We start from the raw sequence: 23,352 nt of genomic DNA, 5'->3' as shown, positions 1-23,352 counted from the left end.
TTTGGATTAGGCCTCATCAGAGTGGCCGAGTTATTATGACATTAAATGAATATTTGCTCGCTTTTTATTTCTTGAAAATTTTATCGCAACTTTGCAGATTTTTAAGAGTCATGTACTGCCGTTCTAAGCAAGATTGTTCAATGTGAAAAAACGTGCAAACGAGAAAAACGCGATTGAAATATCAGCTATATTTCCAATTTTTCTCTCAAACTAAAAATTCACCGACAGTTTTTTCGTAGTGAACAGTTCAAGTTAATCATTTTATAATGTTTTCTGCCAAAAAAATTACATTTCCTACAAAAAAACAGCAAATTAGAGCCAAAAATGCTCCGTGTGACACTTTTGCGTAGAATCAGAACACATGCCGGTGCTAGTTTCACGAAAAACTGTCACACGGCTTCAATTTTTCTATCATTTTAAAAGCTTGCGTAGTTATTTTTTTTCCAAAAACTCATGCTAAACCGTAATTTGAAAAATGCGTTCCTCTTTGTGTATAAAAATGTATAGTTGAGTATGGATCTTGTAAGTCGTGCCTACCGAAAAGTGTTTAGTGAAAATTTCTCTGAATAAAACACTCAAGGCCTCTCGCTCCTCCTCTGTCCCCTATTTTAGTGTTCTTTTCCGTGAATAACACTAAATTCAACAGTTTGAACTCATCTAAAGACAATTTTTTGATAAAATTTGCATTTTTCACAGAATTTTCTCTAGTGTGACATTCTTGCGTAGAACTATCAACATAGAGACATCCACCTTGATGAAAATTTCGTATTAGTGCAGAACAAAGTATACTTGTATGTGTTTTTATTCGAAAGTTAACACTAAAAGAGACCGTTTCCAGCAAAAAAGTGAAAATGACCCAAAAGTCACATGGGACATTCTTGCTTAGAACGGCAGTGTACGCGCCTTGCGTATGCAAAAACTTCATTTAAGTATTTAGACAAAGAAAGTGTATAATTTCTAAGCATGGTATCGTTGAAAATTTTTAAGTGTTTTGAAAATAGTTTGTGACAGGGAAGCTGGAAATGTTCCTTATTACAGTTCAACCACTACGTGAGTATAAGGATACTTAATCCCTAGGGATACTTGATTTCTTAGCTATATCTGGATACTGGAATGACTAACAAGGATCAAATGGTCTTAAAAAAATGTGCTATAAAATATTGCCGCCGTTCGTGGCCTCGAGGATAGCGTTTGATTCTTCTAAGCCAGAGGTCATGAGATCAAGTCTCGGTCACGGCATACATTGTACTCTTTCTGTGGGCTGGTGGTGTTAGCATTAGTAAGATGCTAGCCATTAAATCCTTGAATGATGTATGCTTTAGTTTTAAGTAGAATTTAGATCTCTTCACAGAAAGATGAAGTTTCACTGGGATCCTTTATGTGTGTGTTCGTTTTTTAAATGGAGCAAAACAACTTTGCTATATGCTCAAAAAACTTTAACAAAATAATTTTTTGAGTTATTGATTTCGTTTGAAAAATCTCACATGCGACTTAACATCTGTTTTCATCACTTTAAAATGTTACTGACATGAAAATATAAAAAAAAACAACTATTTCAATACATAATCCGTTGGAGTGTAATATAAATTTCATTTTTTTTCTTCTAAATAGATCGTGATCATTGCTGATTATAATAAGCATTACGATTATTTATCCATTAACTGATGATAATACAATAGTTATCAGGCAAAAAGAACTAAGAAAAAGGATTTTCTCTTAAATTCCGAAAATAGCGCCTTAAAGTATGCAATGAGACTAGGGTTGATACATAGTTTTAGAATTTTCTTCTTTTGACATTTAAAAATTGTGAAATGAGAAAAATAAATGACCAAAATAGTCAATTGACTTTCTTTATTTCAATTTGGTTTGATTTTTTTCCACAGACTAGAGCCCCCGGAATGGAGGATCATTCAATAAAGGATCAAGTCTCCCTTAATTTAAAAAATATCGCAATTTTTTTACTTTCCCGAAAATGCTTCTAGTTCAACTACGGGCTCATGTATCGTTCCAACTTTAGGAGCATATAGTCTTGATGTTACACGCTGTCAGAAAATGCAAAAGATGGCGAGTTGCTATTTTTTTTTCATAAAAATATAAAATAAGAAAAGGGGATCAATATCTCTATTCTCCCCTACAAATTGCGAGAATCACGAATAGCCTCATAGGTGTAAAGTGTCACTAATAAAGGAAAGAAAAAAATTGCGAGAATTATGTTCATATTTCTAATCATTTGCTACAGGTTGTTTTTAATCAAGTAACAATCACAAACCTGAACTAATTAAATTCGGACTTGAGGAATGAAGTCAGTACTGAACATCTATACATTTTACGTTAAATTTATTACTTACTATTACGGAGATATGAAGAGGATTTTTCAAAACATTTTTAAATTAGCTTTCACTTATGATTGCGTTCCAGATAAAGTTAAAAAAAATCTTTGAGCTGGCTCCACTGCACTGTAGTCCGAAAGGGCTAAAAGAGGAACTTTTTTCCTAGCGCCTCTGTCTTTCATCTATTCTCCTAAGTGTCTTGAGAACATTTGCTCCTTCAAACATGCTTCATAACTTGAAAGTATCAAAAAATAGTCAAAGTCCACTATAAAAAAAATTGAAAACTCTAACTTTTTTATTCCAATAGATAGAACTTCACGTTACTACTAAGTTATAGAATACTAGCTGACCCGGTAAACTTCGTTTTACCCTCCAAAGTATAAATCGTTATAAATGTTCAATTTTATCTACACGTCCTTAACTGCATCGTGCTCGCGAATAGATTCTTATGGAAATCGTATCAAATAAAGTTAAATTTGTATAGGGACCACCTTCCATTAAAAGTGAGATCCTTGAAACTATTATACAAACCATCTCTGACCCAAAAAACCCTCGGATTCCAAATTTCACTTCATTCTGACCGACCATTCATACGTGATGTTGTTACAAAGAAAACGCCTCCATTTATATATATAAGATGTGAAGTTTCCAGCTGATGTACTCCGCTATAGATGTGAAGGGTCGCCCTTTCATCAAAAGTGAGATTCTTGAAACTATTATACAAACCATCTCTGACCCAAAAAACCCTCGGATACCAAATTTCACTTCATTCCGACCGACCATTCATACGTGATGCTGTTACAAAGAAAACGTCTCCATTTTTGTAAATGTGAAACTTTGTTAAAAACTTCAAAACTCTATCTTTTTTCAGAGCGAGTTACACAGGTTTTATTTTGAAAATGATTTAGAAGTTGGTTTTTCAAACTTAACTTTAGTTAGATGAGGATTAACATTAATAAAACGGTCTAAAAAATTTTTGGGACATCCCAATCACACGTTTTGTACAAGATTTCAACACACTACGACGTTTCCTAGCCAACTTATTGCAACTTTATGTTTTATTTTGTCTCAATTTTACGTGCGTGCAAAACCGTGCAAACGGATTTTTAAAACTAATATATCACGTTGAAGCTTGAATCAAGTGCAACATATTGGTGTTGGCGTAATTTGTCTCCACGCGCTCATATTTGAACACAACAACCATATATTTTATGTGTTTTGCGTGTTTATATACAAAAATTATTTTCAACTGCCTCCTGCCTTTGTTCTGCGTATCATCTGCGTAAAACTGCGAAGCATGCAAATCAATCTAAATACATCGTCGTATGGATGTGTTTATGTTGACTTTAAAAATCAGTGAAACACTTTAATACAGCATGGTGGTAGAAAATAAAAAGTTGTTTTTTAATTGTCTTATAACCTGGTGAAATCCAAAGTCAACCAAATCATCCATTTGCGGCCTGGGGAACGCCTACAAACTACAGATCAAATTTTCTCAAAACGGATATTTAGTGAAAGCTTTGGGTGGTTAAAGTTATTTACTGTCACTTTCCTCTTGGATTTTTGAATAAATACAAGGATTTAACTTAGATTCGCCTGGATTTTGTTCAATTTTTGGAGCGGGAAATTTAGAATTTCCCAGTTGAAAAATCTTTTCGGAATTTTGTAAATTTTGCTTAACCTGCTAAGTTCGGAATGCTTATTCTTTTGTTGATTTTTTTTGTAGGTTAAGCTTGAATTGCCCTCTGGTTTGTTTTTGTAACCTCATCATCGAAAATAAATCTCGTTCCTTTGGTAAAACATTTTATATGGAGGCTTTGATTAAAATAAAACCACTGCATATTGTTCTTAAAATAAAAATTAAACAAACATATTTTTCATTGTATCTTTTTAGAATATACCGTTAAAGCACCAATGGCCGCGCACTTTAATCTTAGTTTTCCCCGTAATTCAACAACGAAAATTTCTATGTTTCGCATTTTCTGATACTTACGCAAAGTAAACTTGCCATACGAGAAATAAATTAATTCTGGAATAAATAAAAACAAACATCGATTTTCCTGGATGTCATTTTTTCTGTTGTCCTTAGCAAGGGAGCTAGACGGGTCCTTTTTAATAATTCAGTTTTTTTGTTGTTGAATTCGAGCACCTCGGAAAATTTTTTCGAACGCAGTTTATTTGTAGCTTTATAATGAATCATTTACGAAGAAAAGTAAACAGTTTGAAGGAGTTTTTTGCGGAGAAAATGACAATATTGTTGTGCACAGCCTTTGATACACTCGATTTTTGAATGTTTCTAACGCCGCGCATGGAAAATTCTCTTGTATTTATCAGCAGTTAAAGGTAGAGAAGTTCTTCAAGAAGTTCACAAAGGTTTCATTACATTGACAGGCAGGCTTTCCAATATTTTCCATCATATAACCGACTGTTAAAACACCATTTGAAAATTGCTACAAAGTGTTAAAAATTTAAGGTTACATAGCAATTCAGATCTGTTCACTTTTAGTTGGTAAATTTCTTTGTGGATTTTCAGAAAGCTCGCCTAATGTGTGATGATTTATCTTAATCGGGACCGAAAACATTGCTCCAAAAAATCTTCCAGCAAAATAATGCTTTGTAAAAATGGCGTCTCATAATAATTCAGCACAAGACTAGTTTCACAAATAATGGAGACAAATCGGTGTTTGATGTGTGAATCATAAAAATCCTTACCTGAGAATATACACAATGAGCCTGAGAGCCATGTAAACAACCATTTGAATTGTTTGGATACCTTATTTACTGTTTAAATCCTAATTAACGAGTGCGTGGCCATTGCATTGGTACACCAACACTTTTTACAAATTCGCAATTTTTTGTGACGTTGCAATGAAAAACTTCTCGCTTTCAAATTTTTCCCTTAGGGTACATAAGTTTTACTACGTGTCAGTGCTTTTCTTTTTCAGAATCGCACAAAAAATGATTTTTGTACGGCACAGAGAACATTCGGCGTAGTTTAAATGGGCTGCCATTGATTCCGGCACAGTAAATAAATGTATGATTGTCGTTTTTGATTTTTTCTTCCTGAAAAATCTTAATATTCGACATAATATTCGCCTGGTAACAATTCATGGGGCCATCCACATGATTCATTAATCCAACATTCATCCAATTCTTGTATTTCACAAGGAATTTTCCCACACTTGAGATCCGCCCAATCCATCTGCATGACTTTAATTCGGCCATGCATTAATTTTCTAAAAAGCCACCCAAAAATGCACCACACCATCATCCTTCTAGCGGGACTTAGATTTTCCGACCCGCCAAGTATTCAAACTAATTTCCCGGAAAAAGAGCACACCGGATGAAAGGCTTCCCAGTATTTCAGGCTGGGCCCTTTTCTCCCGAGCAACTGTGGGGATGTCACATTAACATAAGGGCGGCTTCTGCTTTGCTTTGCTTCGCAGAAAGCACCAAAGGGATTAGTTTGTTTGACTTTTTAACAGCAAACCCCCACACTGTTTATGTTTTCCTTAGGAAATGAAAGGATGAAAACAATGAAACGGAAACGGGCATAAGGCTTCCCTTCTGTATTTCGCAAAGCTCTCGGTAGATAAGCATCTGTCTCATTTATCATTCACCAATCGGAAATGTTTCCTTGAAAGCATTTTCTCCCGAAGAAGAATTATAGCGGAGTACATCAGCTGGAAACAAATTGTGTCAGGGTGATCCGATTAAAGATGCATCATGACCTAATGGATAAATTTCAAGAATTTTCAAAGAAAATTTGAATCGTGGTTCATGAATTGGAATCTGTCAAAGGATTCTATTATACAAATTTGACCAGAACTCGTTTCTCATATCGATCAGTTCCACAATGTTAGCAAAACTAGTTTTCCAAATTATCAAAAAGCAGCAAGAAAGTTGCCTATATCGCATTTCTCACTAACTTGATCCCTCATCATAACTGCCAGTCATTTTCACGCTTCGCCGACCCAAAAATCTGGCCACCGGTTTTCAAATCATGAATGAAACGAATCAAACAACAGAGAGCGGGAAAAAACTTGCTTCAATATTTTTCCCGAGTTTCCAGAAAGGCATCTTATACTTTCCAGCAAATCCTTCGGAATTTTCGTTTGGTCTCCGGCAAGGGCCGAATCGTTTGGCCAAAGCTGGAAAACTACTTTGTAAGAGCGTTTGGGTTAGCGGGGAAAAAGCGCGAGATTCAAAAAATAAAAACAGGATTTGAGCTCAAATCAAAACAAAGATTATGTAACTTGGCAAGGCCATTCTCACCAGCTCAAAACCAGCCCCTGGACGACGACAACGACGGCTGCTGCAAAACAGTTCCGTTTTTGAGAAAGGGAGGAAAAATAAGCACAAGCCATCAAAAGCCGAGTGCATGACCCCACAAAAATAAACCTTCAAAGGACTTCCCTTTCACGAACCAGTTTCTTTCGCGGAACGGTCTTCCAGAAAAAGAAGAGGAAAAAACAGCATAAAAGACTGTACACACTGAATGAAGTTGAAAAATTACAAAACAGAAATAGACGGAAGATTAAAACCCGGGGTTCTCCCCGCGCTTCGCGTGTTTTCCCGCGAACTATAGGTTCCCATTAAGTATTATTTTAAGGCTCGCGCGGCGTTTGGGACTCATCGCGTTTTTTTTTTGGTTCAGAGAAAAAATGATGATGAATTGCGCGAGCAAAACAAAAGCCATGTAACGCTAGAGTCCCGGGATTTTCTGTTTTTTCTTCGTCCTTTTTTCCTGTGAAGGCTTGGTGAAGAACCAACAGAGAATGGATCGCGATAAAGAAAGCCTGTTTTTTGTAGTATTTTTTTGCTGGGTTATGAGAGGCAAAAAAGGATATCACGGATTGCGTTACAGTGATTGAAAAAGATTTGTTTGAAGTACTGTATTAGGATGCCAAATATGGTATAAGCTACTCTAAGAAAAATCTGAAAATTGAAACAAGTCTTGCTCATTTGATGAATTTTCAGAATTTATCAAATAATAATTTAATTTTGTAATCTACAAATCAGATTGATATAATTTAAATTAAATTTATAGAGATTTCGGAAAATAAAATTGTTCAAAATATTTCTATTTGCTTGAAAAATTTAAAATAAAACTTTGTTTTTTGATTCTGGAAATGACACTTCAAAATATTTTTAAATACATTTTGTTGTAAAACTAACAGGTTCAGGCTTTGAAAAAAATTAACCTTGTAGAAAAAACACCTTCCAAGAGGCTCCAGGAATTTTACTAATGTACTAATCTTTACTAAATGTTAAAATTTAGACTCAAATTTTCTTCTGATGTGATTTAAGAATTGAAATTTTGATTTTGAGCCTCATTTCAATTCGTTTCTACCCATTTCGAGTTTTATTTCCAATACTTTTATTGCGAATATGATGAATCTATATTTAAATTATTTTGAAAAATGACAAAAATAGAGCCAATCAAAGATCAATGAGGCAAATTTATTTTGCGCAGATCTTCTAAAAACAACTCATTTCTTTAGCCATCCTTAATGGTTTAACATCTTGGCATATCTTCGAACCTACTGAACCGATTTTCAAAACTTAAACAACTTTGGAATCGTCTACAAGTTCACTATCTATTTATGAAGAAAACAATTATTTAAATATCGGTGGGGTGTGTAAATTAAGCTGAAAGACAAATTGGCTAAAAAAGATGGCATTTATAATCGAAGATCGCAACCAATTCGGTTCGAATAATGGAATTTCCATATCTCAGCTCAATTTAAGCTGATTTAAAGATTCACTAAAAATTTAAAAAAAGTTTTTTGTTTCCAATATCATACGCCGTAAAAAGAAACTTAAAGAAATCTTAAGAATCAGTGGCATTCCTCTCGAAAATCATTGTTAAAATGACAAAAACGGCAGAAATGACAAAAATGACAAAAATGACAAAAATGACAAAAATGACAAAAATGACAAAAATGACAAAAATGACAAAAATGACAAAAATGACAAAAATGACAAAAATGACAAAAATGACAAAAATGACAAAAATGACAAAAATGATAAAAATGACAAAAATGACAAAAATGACAAAAATGACAAAAATGACAAAAATGACAAAAATGACAAAAATGACAAAAATGACAAAAATGACAAAAATGACAAAAATGACAAAAATGACAAAAATGACAAAAATGACAAAAATGACAAAAATGACAAAAATGACAAAAATGACAAAAATGACAAAAATGACAAAAATGACAAAAATGACAAAAATGACAAAAATGACAAAAATGACAAAAATGACAAAAATGACAAAAATGACAAAAATGACAAAAATGACAAAAATGACAAAAATGACAAAAATGACAAAAATGACAAAAATGACAAAAATGACAAAAATGACAAAAATGACAAAAATGACAAAAATGACAAAAATGACAAAAATGACAAAAATGACAAAAATGACAAAAATGACAAAAATGACAAAAATGACAAAAATGACAAAAATGACAAAAATGACAAAAATGACAAAAATGACAAAAATGACAAAAATGACAAAAATGACAAAAATGACAAAAATGACAAAAATGACAAAAATGACAAAAATGACAAAAATGACAAAAATGACAAAAATGACAAAAATGACAAAAATGACAAAAATGACAAAAATGACAAAAATGACAAAAATGACAAAAATGACAAAAATGACAAAAATGACAAAAATGACAAAAATGACAAAAATGACAAAAATGACAAAAATGACAAAAATGACAAAAATGACAAAAATGACAAAAATGACAAAAATGACAAAAATGACAAAAATGACAAAAATGACAAAAATGACAAAAATGACAAAAATGACAAAAATGACAAAAATGACAAAAATGACAAAAATGACAAAAATGACAAAAATGACAAAAATGACAAAAATGACAAAAATGACAAAAATGACAAAAATGACAAAAATGACAAAAATGACAAAAATGACAAAAATGACAAAAATGACAAAAATGACAAAAATGACAAAAATGACAAAAATGACAAAAATGACAAAAATGACAAAAATGACAAAAATGACAAAAATGACAAAAATGACAAAAATGACAAAAATGACAAAAATGACAAAAATGACAAAAATGACAAAAATGACAAAAATGACAAAAATGACAAAAATGACAAAAATGACAAAAATGACAAGAATGACAAAAATGACAAAAATGACAAATATGACAATAAAATGACAATAAAATGACAATAAAATGATACAAAAAATTACATAAAATTGAATGACGCGAACTGACCCAAAAATGACAAAACATTGTTTAAAAATATCTCAAAATGTCTCAAAAATCACGCATATGATACAAAAAAAAAACAAAAATTATACAAAATTGACTATTTATGAGTAAATACTAACATTATTATATGATAAATAAATTTGAAGTTTTTGAGTAGTTGTGCCCGGTGACGAAAAGCGAAAAGCAAAAATCGAAGAACCTCACATTTGGTTCTCAAAATGTTAAAATTACATAATCTTGAAATCAAATTGCTCACGCTACCAGACTTTTTTTTTTGAAAATAAAACCCCTTTCGAAAAGAAATAAATGTAATTGAACAGGAATGTGATTTTTTTTAATAAAAATTCCAAAAATATAATAAAGTCATAGTTATAATATCATAGTTTTAAAATTTTCCAGGAATTTTTCAAATAACCAACTGTGGTCTGTAAAACCAAGCACTATTTGGAATAAAATATCAGCTCTTGATTTATCTAAAACCCGATCAAAATTTTTCTTTGCGACTTCAGCAAAACGAGCATTGTTTATGGCAAAACACTCATTTTAAGGGTCTTTTTAACTTTAAGGTCGGTTTCTGAAGACCATGAAAAACATAACTAAAATTTTCAAAAAACATCTGATAGCAGAAATGAGGATAGATTTGGACAATTTCAAAATGGTAAAATATATGAATATCGGAAGTTTTTTTGTTTTGATTAAAGTCGTTTTAACATCTTATGTGATTAGCGACTTATATCGGACAGTCATTGAAAAATTTATCCGGTACAACTGTGATTGATGTTTACTCTTGGGCTTGAAATGACATCGGCTAAGGACGCAACTGACTTGCCAACTGAGTTATATCACAAGTCCTAACGACCATTTTGAATAAATTTTATGTTTTTTGGTTGAGCCACTAGATGTCTCCAAGGACACCGAAGAGTGAAAGTGCAATGTAAATAAAACAAAATAACAAACAATTAGTCAGTTATGAAGGGGTCGCATTTCTATTTGACGAGTTTCGAGTGAATTGATATTGTTGTTTCGAAACACTTTTTTGATTTGCATGAAGAAATTTTTTAGCTTTAAGCTGTTTTTCTTATTGCTTCAAACAACGAGAACAGACGTACAAGTTAGCTAACGAAACTTGTGTAAAACTTTCAACAACCATTTCGCACTTATCACACTGACATGACACTTAGAACAAAAATCCGATTATTTTCTGGCCTTTTTTACCACCTACCGTCAGTATTGCGAACCTGCAAAATTTGACACAAAATGCCTTGCAGGAAACAATTTCCAATCTAGCCCGATTGTATCGACGCTATTTTCCCTAAAAGTTGGGTGGCACTGTCTTACTAGGATAGCAATTGTACAAAGCAATTGCATACTGCTGAATAAATTATCCAACAAACGAAGACGAGTGTCCAGTCAATGCTTTTTGAATTCATTTTTGGTTTTTGGATGGGCCACCAGATATCTCCAAACACAAAAAAAAATAGATATTGATCTTTGATTGAAAAATTTAACAAAATTTGATTTGATGATCTTTTTTTATCACATCGAAATGTTTCTCACATGAAATCATTATGATAAAAATATTTATTCCCGTTTGTCAATCGTTAGAGTATAAAATGAACTGCATAATGTCATATTAAAAAATTAGTTAACCCTAAATTTTTTAAATAAGTAGTTTTTCAAAATGAATGTTGTGGGTTCACTTGATTCCCAGAATCCAAACGAATATGTTTTTTTAATGGATCTTGATAATTGGTTATCATGAAATTACTAATAATTGTCCAATACCTATAGTTTATCTAGTGTATCTCATAAAAAGGACTAAAAATACTGTATTTTTCTAAAAACTAGAAAATTGAGCCTTCAAGTATGCAATGACCTTAGGATAGTAGACAAACTTTTAGAATTCTCTTTGCCTGATACCTACAAACTGTTAAATGAAATCTAATATGGCAAAATATAGTCAACTGATCTTTTATCTTCGATTTTTTTTTAAATTTTTGCAAAATTTTAGGGCACCCTGAATAAAGGATCAAATCTCCTTTAGAAAAGGATTAAGTCTCCTGTAGCATTAAAAATATCACAATTTATTCTAACTTTCACGAAAATGCTTCAAGTCCATCTATGAATTCATGTTTCATTCTTACTTTTGGAGCATATAAGCAATTGCACGCTGCCATAAAAATGCAAAAACGACGAGTTTCTAAATTTTCCTAAAAGATATGATGAAAATAAGAAAAGGGGATCAAGTATCCTCATTTTCCCCTATTAAGTTATTTTGAATATTTTTTATTTTTATCTATTTTGCAATTTCATAATTTATGTCATTTATTTATAATTTGGCTATGTTTGTAAACTAAGTCAATTTTGTTAACTTTGGTAATTTGGTAGATTTAGTCATTTTTGTTAACTTTGTCAATTTATCAATTTTGTCTTTTATGACAATTTTACCAATTTCATCAATTTGACCAATTTTGTAAACTGGTCAACTTTTCTCAATATTGTTAGTGTTGTCATTTTTGTTGTTTTTGACAATTTTGTCGTTTCGGCAGTTTTATGTGAGTTTTGAAAATTTTGTCCATCATTTTTGTTTACGCTGTCAATTAAGTTGATTTTGTAGCAATTTTCTCCAGTCTGTCAATCTATTCAATTTGGCCAATCTTTATCAAATTGTCTATTTTGTCAAAATTATCGTTTTGGCGGATTTTGTCAAACTTAAATGTTTGAAAATTTATGTCATTTGACACAATTCAAGAAATTGATCAGATTTACAAAAATGGCCAGATAAGCATAGTGTTCAAAAGTTTCAAAATTGCAGCTTGTTATGCATACATAATTTCAATCAATTATTATTTCTATATCCTCGCTATTTTCACATCGGATGTTCTCAAAGCAACTATTGAATTAGTTGCTTTTTTGCCTTTCTTACAGAAAGGTTTAGTTATCAGTCAATTTGGGAGATTATTGATTATGGGTCTTAGATATACCTTCATAGGTACCTATCGAATCAGCTCGACGAGTTCTGATGATGTCCACAGCGATTCAATCGAATAAAAAAACAATAGTTGACAAAATTGACAAAATTGACAAAATTGACAAAATTGACAAAATTGACAAAATTGACAAAATTGACAAAATTGACAAAATTGACAAAATTGACAAAATTGACAAAATTGACAAAATTGACAAAATTGTCAAAATTGACAAAATTGACAAAATTGACAAAATTGACAAAATTGACAAAATTGACAAAATTGACAAAATTGACAAAATTGACAAAATTGACAAAATTGACAAAATTGACAAAATTGACAAAATTGACCAAATTGACAAAATTGACAAAATTGACAAAATTGAAAAAATTGACAAAATTGACAAAATTGACAGAATTGACAAAATTGACAAAATTGACAGAATTGACAAAATTGACAAAATTGTCAAAATTGACAAAATTGACAAAATTGACAAAATTGACAAAATTGACAAAATTGACAAAATTGACAAAATTGACAAAATTGACAAAATTGACAAAATTGACAAAATTGACAAAATTGACAAAATTGACAAAATTGACAAAATTGACAAAATTGACAAAATTGACAAAATTGACAAAATTGACAAAATTGACAAAATTGACAAAATTGACAAAATTGACAAAATTGACAAAATTGACAAAATTGACAAAATTGACAAAATTGACAAAATTGACAAAATTGACAAAATTGACAGAATGGACAAAATTGACAAAATTGTCAAAATTGACAAAATTGACAAAATTGACAAAATTGAAAAAATTGAAAAAATTGACAAAATTGACAAAATTGACAAAATTGACAAAATTGACAAAATTGACAAAATTCACAAAATTCACAAAATTGACAAAATTGACAAAATTGACAAAGTTGACAAAACTGACAAAATTGACAAAATTGACAAAATTGACGAAATTGACAAAATTGACAAAATAGACAAAATTGACAAAATTGACAAAATTGACAAAATTGACAAAATTGACAAAATTGACAAAATTGACAAAATTGACAAAATTGACAAAATTGACAAAATTGACAAAATTGACAAAATTGACAAAATTGACAAAATTGACAAAATTGACAAAATTGACAAAATTGACAAAATTGACAAAATTGACAAAATTGACAAAATTGACAAAATTGACAAAATTGACAAAATTGACAAAATTGACAAAATTGACAAAATTGACAAAATTGACAAAATTGACAAAATTGACAAAATTGACAAAATTGACAAAATTGACAAAATTGACAAAATTGACAAAATTGACAAAATTGACAAAATTGACAAAATTGACAAAATTGACAAAATTGACAAAATTGACAAAATTGACAAAATTGACAAAATTGACAAAATTGACAAAATTGACAAAATTGACAAAATTGACAAAATTGACAAAATTGACAAAATTGACAAAATTGACAAAATTGACAAAATTGACAAAATTGACAAAATTGACAAAATTGACAAAATTGACAAAATTGACAAAATTGACAAAATTAACAAAATTGACAAAATTGACAAAATTGAAAAAATTGACAAAATTGACAAAATTGTCAAAATTGACAAAATTGACAAAATTGACAAAATTGACAAAATTGACAAAATTGACAAAATTGACAAAATTGACAAAATTGACAAAATTGACAAAATTGACAAAATTGACAAAATTGACAAAATTGACAAAATTGACAAAATTGACAAAATTGACAAAATTGACAAAATTGACAAAATTGACAAAATTGACAAAATTGACAAAATTGACAAAATTGACAAAATTGACAAAATTGACAAAATTGACAAAATTGACAAAATTGACAAAATTGACAAAATTGACAAAATTGACAAAATTGACAAAATTGACAAAATTGACAAAATTGACAAAATTGACAAAATTGACAAAATTGACAAAATTGACAAAATTGACAAAATTGACAAAATTGACAAAATTGACAAAATTGACAAAATTGACAAAATTGACAAAATTGACAAAATTGACAAAATTGACAAAATTGACAAAACTGACAAAATTGACAAAATTGACAAAATTGACAAAATTGACAAAATTGTAAAATTGACAAAATTGACAAAATTGACAAAATTGACAAAATTGACAAAATTGACAAAATTGACAAAATTGACAAAATTGACAAAATTGACAAAATTGACAAAATTGACAAAATTGACAAAAATGACAAAAATGACAAAAATGACAAAAATGACAAAAATGACAAAAATGACAAAAATGACAAAAATGACAAAAATGACAAAAATGACAAAAATGACAAAAATGACAAAAATGACAAAAATGACAAAAATGACAAAAATGACAAAAATGACAAAAATGACAAAAATGACAAAAATGACAAAAATGACAAAAATGACAAAAATGACAAAAATGACAAAAATGACAAAAATGACAAAAATGACAAAAATGACAAAAATGACAAAAATGACAAAAATGACAAAAATGACAAAAATGACAAAAATGACAAAAATGACAAAAATGACAAAAATGACAAAAATGACAAAAATGACAAAAATGACAAAAATGACAAAAATGACAAAAATGACAAAAATGACAAAAATGACAAAAATGACAAAAATGACAAAAATGACAAAAATGACAAAAATGACAAAAATGACAAAAATGACAAAAATGACAAAAATGACAAAAATGACAGAAATGACAAAAATGACAAAAATGACAAAAATGACAAAAATGACAAAAATGACAAAAATGACAAAAATGACAAAAATGACAAAAATGACAAAAATGACAAAAATGACAAAAATGACAAAAATGACAAAAATGACAAAAATGACAAAAATGACAAAAATGACAAAAATGACAAAAATGACAAAAATGACAAAAATGACAAAAATGACAAAAATGACAAAAATGACAAAAATGACAAAAATGACAAAAATGACAAAAATGACAAAAATGACAAAAATGACAAAAATGACAAAAATGACAAAAATGACAAAAATGACAAAAATGACAAAAATGACAAAAATGACAAAAATGACAAAAATGACAAAAATGACAAAAATGACAAAAATGACAAAAATGACAAAAATGACAAAAATGACAAAAATGACAAAAATGACAAAAATGACAAAAATGACAAAAATGACAAAAATGACAAAAATGACAAAAATGACAAAAATGTCAAAAATGACAAAAATGACAAAAATGACAAAAATGACAAAAATGACAAAAATGACAAAAATGACAAAAATGACAAAAATGACAAAAATGACAAAAATGACAAAAATGACAAAAATGACAAAAATGACAAAAATGACAAAAATGACAAAAATGACAAAAATGACAAAAATGACAAAAATGACAAAAATGACAAAAATGACAAAAATGACAAAAATGACAAAAATGACAAAAATGACAAAAATGACAAAAATGACAAAAATGACAAAAATGACAAAAATGACAAAAATGACAAAAATGACAAAAATGACAAAAATGACAAAAATGACAAAAATAACAAAAATGACAAAAATGACAAAAATGACAAAAATGACAAAAATGACAAAAATGACAAAAATGACAAAAATGACAAAAATGACAAAAATGACAAAAATGACAAAAATGACAAAAATGACAAAAATGACAAAAATGACAAAAATGACAAAAATGACAAAAATGACAAAAATGACAAGAATGACAAAAATGACAAAAATGACAAAAATGACAAAAATGACAAAAATGACAAAAATGACAAAAATGACAAAAATGACAAAAATGACAAAAATGACAAAAATGACAAAAATGACAAAAATGACAAAAATGACAAAAATGACAAAAATGACAAAAATGACAAAAATGACAAAAATGACAAAAATGACAAAAATGACAAAAATGACAAAAATGACAAAAATGACAAAAATGACAAAAATGACAAAAATGACAAAAATGACAAAAATGACAAAAATGACAAAAATGACAAAAATGACAAAAATGACAAAAATGACAAAAATGACAAAAATGACAAAAATGACAAAAATGACAAAAATGACAAAAATGACAAAAATGACAAAAATGACAAAAATGACAAAAATGACAAAAATGACAAAAATGACAAAAATGACAAAAATGACAAAAATGACAAAAATGACAAAAATGACAAAAATGACAATATTGACAAAATTGACAAAATTGACTTAATTGACCAAATTGACAAAATTCATTAAATTGACAGCATTGATGAAATTGACAAAATAGACAAAATTGACAAAGTTGACAAAGGTGACTCAATTGACAAAATTGGCAAATATAAAAATATAGACATTAAAAATTGTCAAAAATTTTAATATCTTTTGATAATTTGACCGATCATTGTATCTTACGTTGCCGCATCGTATTTTATTCTTGCAATTGTTATTTTACCTTATTATTTATTAAATATATTTTTTTACTAATTATAGTTTGTTTAATTATTTGAAACACGTGGTAAGGCATTTTTTTTATTGTATTCTTAATTTATTTTACCTCTTCCATTTAAAAGTAACCATATGCTGGGACTTCAAAAAAGAATAACTTTAGTGAGATTATAATTCATAGAAACGGGATCATACAAGATTTTTCAGAATCCAGTCATTCAAAATCTCCAAATAGTTGCAAATTATGTAATTTTAAGAAAATTTTGATTATTTCAAAATACTTGTATCGTGTTTAAGCAATGTGGACTGTAATTTGGGTTTGGTCTTAAAAGAAGGTGCAGAAATCACTTCAACTTAACTTCTTTTTCTTTTCTACTCTTTAAATCACATATTTCTAACAATTCACCAAACTTGGAAGGTTAACTTTATGGCAGAACTAACAACCACGAATTTTGAATCATAACTGAACTCTAAGTCTGCGCGAGACGCTTTTGATAGGCGCACCGAACGTTCTGGAATGTTCCGAGCACGCAAGCTTCTGACAAATGAAGATGATTCTGGAACTTTCTGAGCGTGCAAACAACTGGAAACGTGTGGAAAATCCAGAGCATTCCATACGCGTGGTTAAAAAACCAAAGAAAACTTCTAGAATTTTCTAGAATCTTTTAATTCTTCAAGCTTATGACAATTGGCTTGAAAATATCGTATAAACTATGTTGAATCCTTATTTATTATTTTCGTGTTGGATTTACTGCGTTCGAATTTTTTTTAATCATAATTCAGAATTTGTACATCTAACATTTGTTTATTATTTAAGGTCATAGGAATAGAAATATATTTTACAGACTGTAAGAAAGGCTACAATCCATTGTCAATTGTATTAAAAGGGGTTTTTTGAAATTGTTTTCTAATTTTTTTTAAATTTATATCATTTTGAGGTTTTCAAACGCTGGGATTTAAAATAAAGAGTACATTAAGATTATATACACAATTTTCATATTTTAAGAACAGGATCAAACAGGGTACTCAAGGATCCAGCCATTCAAAAACCAACAATTAGATAAGTGAAACAGTTTTTAAAATCAACGATAGAATTGAAAAATGTTTTGTCATCTTCTGATATTATTAAAAACCGAATGACGAAAATTATCCTTAGTTGAAAAAAAAATCCACTTTAATCCTTTAAACAAATTTTAATCATAAATTTTTAATTAGTTAAAGATTTGCTGCCTTCGAAATTCTTTAATCATAATTTTCATGATTTTGAAATCTATAATTTGTTTATTATTTAGTTACATATGTATTCAAACAACCTGTAGAAAAGCTGAATCGGGGTTTTCAATGTAATTTAAATGAGATTTTTTATTTTTATTTTTCAAGCGGTATGAAATATTTTTTTAAATTTCTCTTTGAAGTGCTTCAGGTTGGCGAAATGTTATATCTGCTAGCTCATATAAAAAAAAATTATTAACATCCATTTAAATCAACATTTTTTTTAAATTTATTTTTAAACCCATCTGAAACTAAAATAGTTTTACTAGGCTCAGTTACCCCTTGAGTCCTAGACCACAACGCTGATTCTGTCGTCGTAAATTATAATTAACGAATAAAAGTTTTAGAATATTGTACACTTCGGTCAGTTAAGAAATCAAAATAAAAATGATTTTCTATCAATCCATTTTAAATTATAAAATGAAAAACCATTCGAGAATTTCCGAATTTTGTTCAGAACCCATCAAAACCATTATTTGTTTATCAACAACTCGTCGATACTCCATACTGCCTCAAGTGCTCGATTAACGAGCCATCATTATTTTAATTCCTATCAATGCATGGGAATCTGTAAATATTTTTTCTAACAAAACAGTACCCAGCACCAGCAGCAGTCTAACAAAGTGGCGAAAATGAAAATGAAAATGCAGAAAAAAAGGAAAACCAACCCAAATCCCAACCACTTCTGGACCTGGAATAAAAGCAGCAGTAAGCGGGGCCAAAATAGCACTGCAAATATTTTCTCTACAAAGTGAAACAAAACATTGGATAACAGTTGTGGTTGACATTTTGGTGGGGGGCCAAGCAAGCAAGCAAGCAGCTGAGGGCGAACCAAACATAAAATAAAAATACAACCGAGGCTGATAGAGAGAGACAGAGAAGAGTGAGCAGAAGCAAAACAAAAACCGAATGAAACCACTTTTGGCCTGAATCAGAAAGGCGCCAAATCCTTTTGCTACAACTCCACTTCGTTTGGTTTTTTTTTTTTTTTGTTCATTTGTATCATGGAAGGACCTTTCCCCTCCACAAATTTATAAGTGAATCTGACATTCGAGGGGGCAAATGCGAAATTTGCTGGAATAGAGCGCTTGTGGGAAAAGGGGGAAGGGGGGGTGCAAAATGGGCGAAAAAAGGATTCGGAACGTGCTCAAGTTTTGATCCATTTGTTTTATTTTTCCGCGATTTTATTTTTTGCTTTTCAAGTTTCCCGACAAAGTAGAGGGCGAGAGATTCAGAGCAATCCGTTTGAATTGTCAAAAAAGTGTTGTCGGTTTTGTGTCTCTCGTCTGGCAAATACCATGTAGCTACATATGAGCTTCGTCGGAATTGTTTCTTTAGCAATTTCTCTTACAAATCCAGTTTCGACTTTTCTTTCCGACTGCGACAAATGGCAGAAGGATGATGATGAAACGTCCTTACTATTTAATTGTGATATCGCGGACCACGTGACTGCATGTGTGTCTTTGTTGTAAGGACACAAGGGCAAAGGAAGGGAAATATGGTCCTGCAAAAAGGGAGAAACAGAGAAATGAAAGTTGTGCAGATGACTGCACATGGCGTTTTCCCCGGTATGTACGTACGTTTATATGTGGTACAGTATTTTCCAACCTCTGTGTTTTTCTTTTTTCTTCACTATTTCATTTAGATTTCAGGAACCACAACCAAGACCACCGCAAATATTTGCAGTGCAATTCCCGGCTTTCAGTGAGGTTCCATCGTCAGGCAGGTCAGTCAGGGGCAGAACTGTTTCATCATTGGATTTTTTCGAGTGTCCAATGAAAAAAAACTTTCCGGGAAACTCAATTACATTGCGTTGTGTGCAGACCTGTCCGGAGGTCTGCAACCCGGAAGCAACACCGGTGAGTAACCCGATCTCGAACTGCTGAGGAAACTGTGCGCTACTCGGGTAGTACGCTTGCTGGCCGACTCACTGACCGACTGACTCGCTGCACGCTTGTGACGAATGACGCGGTATCGGGTTAATCCATTCACACATCCCCCTCCTATCCCAAACAAAATAATTTAATATAATTAAAAAGAAACTGTTTTGAAATCGTTTTTTTTATTAATTAAAAAAAATGCAAATCGACAATAAGTTTGTTTTTGTTTTAGAAAAACTCGTCTACTTGGCATTTGCCAGGATGCATAGATGGACTGATGTGAAGTAGGTACAAACAACTTGCGCTACAATTCATGGCCGATGCTTTCATATCTCGTTTTCACCTCTCTTTCAATTTCCGTTGAACGAAATCATCCTAAACACTTCGATGAAATTAGATCTCTATTTGATCATCGACTAGCTAAGCGACAATTATTCAAAAAATTGCGAACTATGAAAAACTCAAATAGATATTTTATAACACTATGCAAGCAAGTTGGGTTGTAGTGGTTTCAAACTTAGTCACACGTTTGTTTCTATATTGCATTTTTTTTTTGTTTGCGTTCCACAGATTTGACACACGGTTAACATATAAGCTATAAAATGGTATTATAAATCAACGATTACTCATTTGAAATCTGAGTTTAATCGAGAGAACCTATTTTCCATATTTCTTTTATTCATTTTCTCGTTTTAGCTGCATGTCACGAAACTTGAAAATTTAATTGCGGGCAGTTAGAATGAAGATGATAGATCTAAGTTTAACGTGAATTTTAGCTATTGTCACTGAATCCTAAAACCGGAGTTTTTGTTTGAATCAGCACCGGCGACATTTATTGACGATATATCATGTTGACCAGACGTCTAACAAACATCTTCCAAGTATCGGTACCGGACAACAGCAAGGGCTGTCGACTGCCAAAGTGTTTGTTGAATTGATATAATTTTTTTTTACCATTTCTGGTTGGCAAGATTGTAAACTACCAGCGTTAAAGCTTCAGTTAGCAACTGCATCAAAATATTATTAAATCGCGATATACAAAAACTTTCGATAAAAACTGCCGGGGAAAAACCCGTGTGATGAATTTCTGATTGGCTAATTGTGATATCTAACGAACTAATTGTGTATTTCGATCCAAATTCATGAGGATAAGCTCAAAGCTCACGCACAAAACATGGTTTATTTTGTATTGTACTTTCGTATATTGTAAGTACTCATCTTGTATTTTTTTCTCAAACATTCCTACAACCCGCTTGGTTCAAATCGGTAAAATTACGAAATGACCTCTCGGCGCGTTAAAAAAACTATAACTGTTCCCTCAAGATGCTATCGAGGTTTGCTATTCACCCTTAAAACTCGACATACACTTTTTCATTTTTTCAATTGTCAACGCACTAGAAATTTCAAACTATTTGTTCAGGCTGTTTTCTAGACTTTCTCATTGTTTTCTATTATCTCAAGCTGTCTCCTCAATCAACTTGATTATTAATTTAATGAGATACCGAAACCGTCCTCTCAACATACTTTTCGTTTCCAGGAGCAGTTATTACTCAGTTGAAATCCTATCGAGCTGCTCTCTCGAAACGTTTCATAGTTCTTATATCAAACTGTTTAGTTCAAATTTATTCCTTGAATGGGAAAACTGTTCTTTAAATTATGTTTTGTCAATTCAAAACTATACTGTAAGCTCGCATGAAATCAATTCATCAATTTATACGAGCTATCACCTGGACACGCTTTATTGTTCATTCTTATTATAAGCAATCTTCAATCTGTCCTCTAGATACCCTTTCTTCCTCCTTTCAAGTTGTCCCCTCGACACGTTCATAGGTGCATCATTTCTCAAGCTGTTCTCCGAACTCGCTAGTTTTTCAAATTAATTTCAAAAAGTCAACACGATTTTTTTCAAATTGAAAGAAGTCCTCTCGACTCGCTTTAAATTTCAATCTTATTTAAAGCTGTCATCTTAACGGACCTTCTAATTTCAAGCTGTTCTCTCAATTCGCTTAAAATTTCTATTGATGCTTTCAGGCTGTCCTCTCAACTCGCCATTCAATTTCAAGCTGTCCTCTCAACTCGCTCTAATTTCTATCAATACGTTTAGGCTGTCCTCTCAACTCGCCTGACAATTTCAAGCTGTCCTCTCGGCTCGCTTGAAATTTATATCGATACGTTTAGGCTGTCCTCTCAACTCGCCTGTCAATTTCAAGCTGTCCTCTCAACTCGCTTGAAATTTCTATCGGTACTCTCAGGCTGTCCTCTCAACTCGCCCGTCAATTTCAAGCTGTCCTCTCAACTCGCTTGAAATTTCTATCGGTACTCTCAGGCTGTCCTCTCAACTCGCCCGTCAATTTCAAGCTGTCCTCTCAACTCGCTTGAAATTGCTATCGGTACTTTCAGGCTGTCCTCTCAACTCGCCTTTCAACTTCAAGCTGTCCTCTCAACTCGCTTGAAATTGCTATCGATACGTTTAGGCTGTCCTCTCAACTCGCCTTCCAATTTCAAACTGTCCTCTCAACTCGCTTGAAATGTCTATCGATACGTTCAGGCTGTCTTCTCAACTCGCCTTCCAATTTCAAGCTGTCCTCTCAACCCGCTTGAAATTGTGAACATGATCAAGCTGTCCTCACGACTTGCTTGAAATTTAATTTTGATTTCATGTTGTCTTCTCAACGAAACTTCAATACTTAATTCACCAATTCCAGTTCCGGTATTATTACACAACCCACCGGTAACTACATTTCACTTAACGAGTATTCGAATTATTCATTTTATCACGGTAATTAACAAACTGATTGATTTTCAATCAAGTTTGATGAAAATAAACTCAGCGTGAATCGATGACCACGTTTGTTTACTTTTTCGGTTTGATATTTTTTCGGTTTTTATAATTTCTTGTTTTTATGCAATGTTACAAGAAATTACCTGTAACGGTCGCCAAATGTGCAGACCTGTCCGGAGGTCTGCAACCCGGAAGCAACACCGGTGAGTAACCCGATCTCGAACTGCTGAGGAAACTGTGCGCTACTCGGGTAGTACGCTTGCTGGCCGACTCACTGACCGACTGACTCGCTGCACGCTTGTGACGAATGACGCGGTATCGGGTTAATCCATTCACACACGTTGATGAAGCTAACGGTCTGTTCATACTTGGCCAAGACTTCAGTA

The sequence above is a fragment of the Uranotaenia lowii genome, chromosome 2 (assembly GCF_029784155.1).
Source record: "Uranotaenia lowii strain MFRU-FL chromosome 2, ASM2978415v1, whole genome shotgun sequence".
NCBI lineage: Eukaryota > Metazoa > Arthropoda > Insecta > Diptera > Culicidae > Uranotaenia > Uranotaenia lowii.
Note: the sequence above shows the minus strand (reverse complement) of the source record.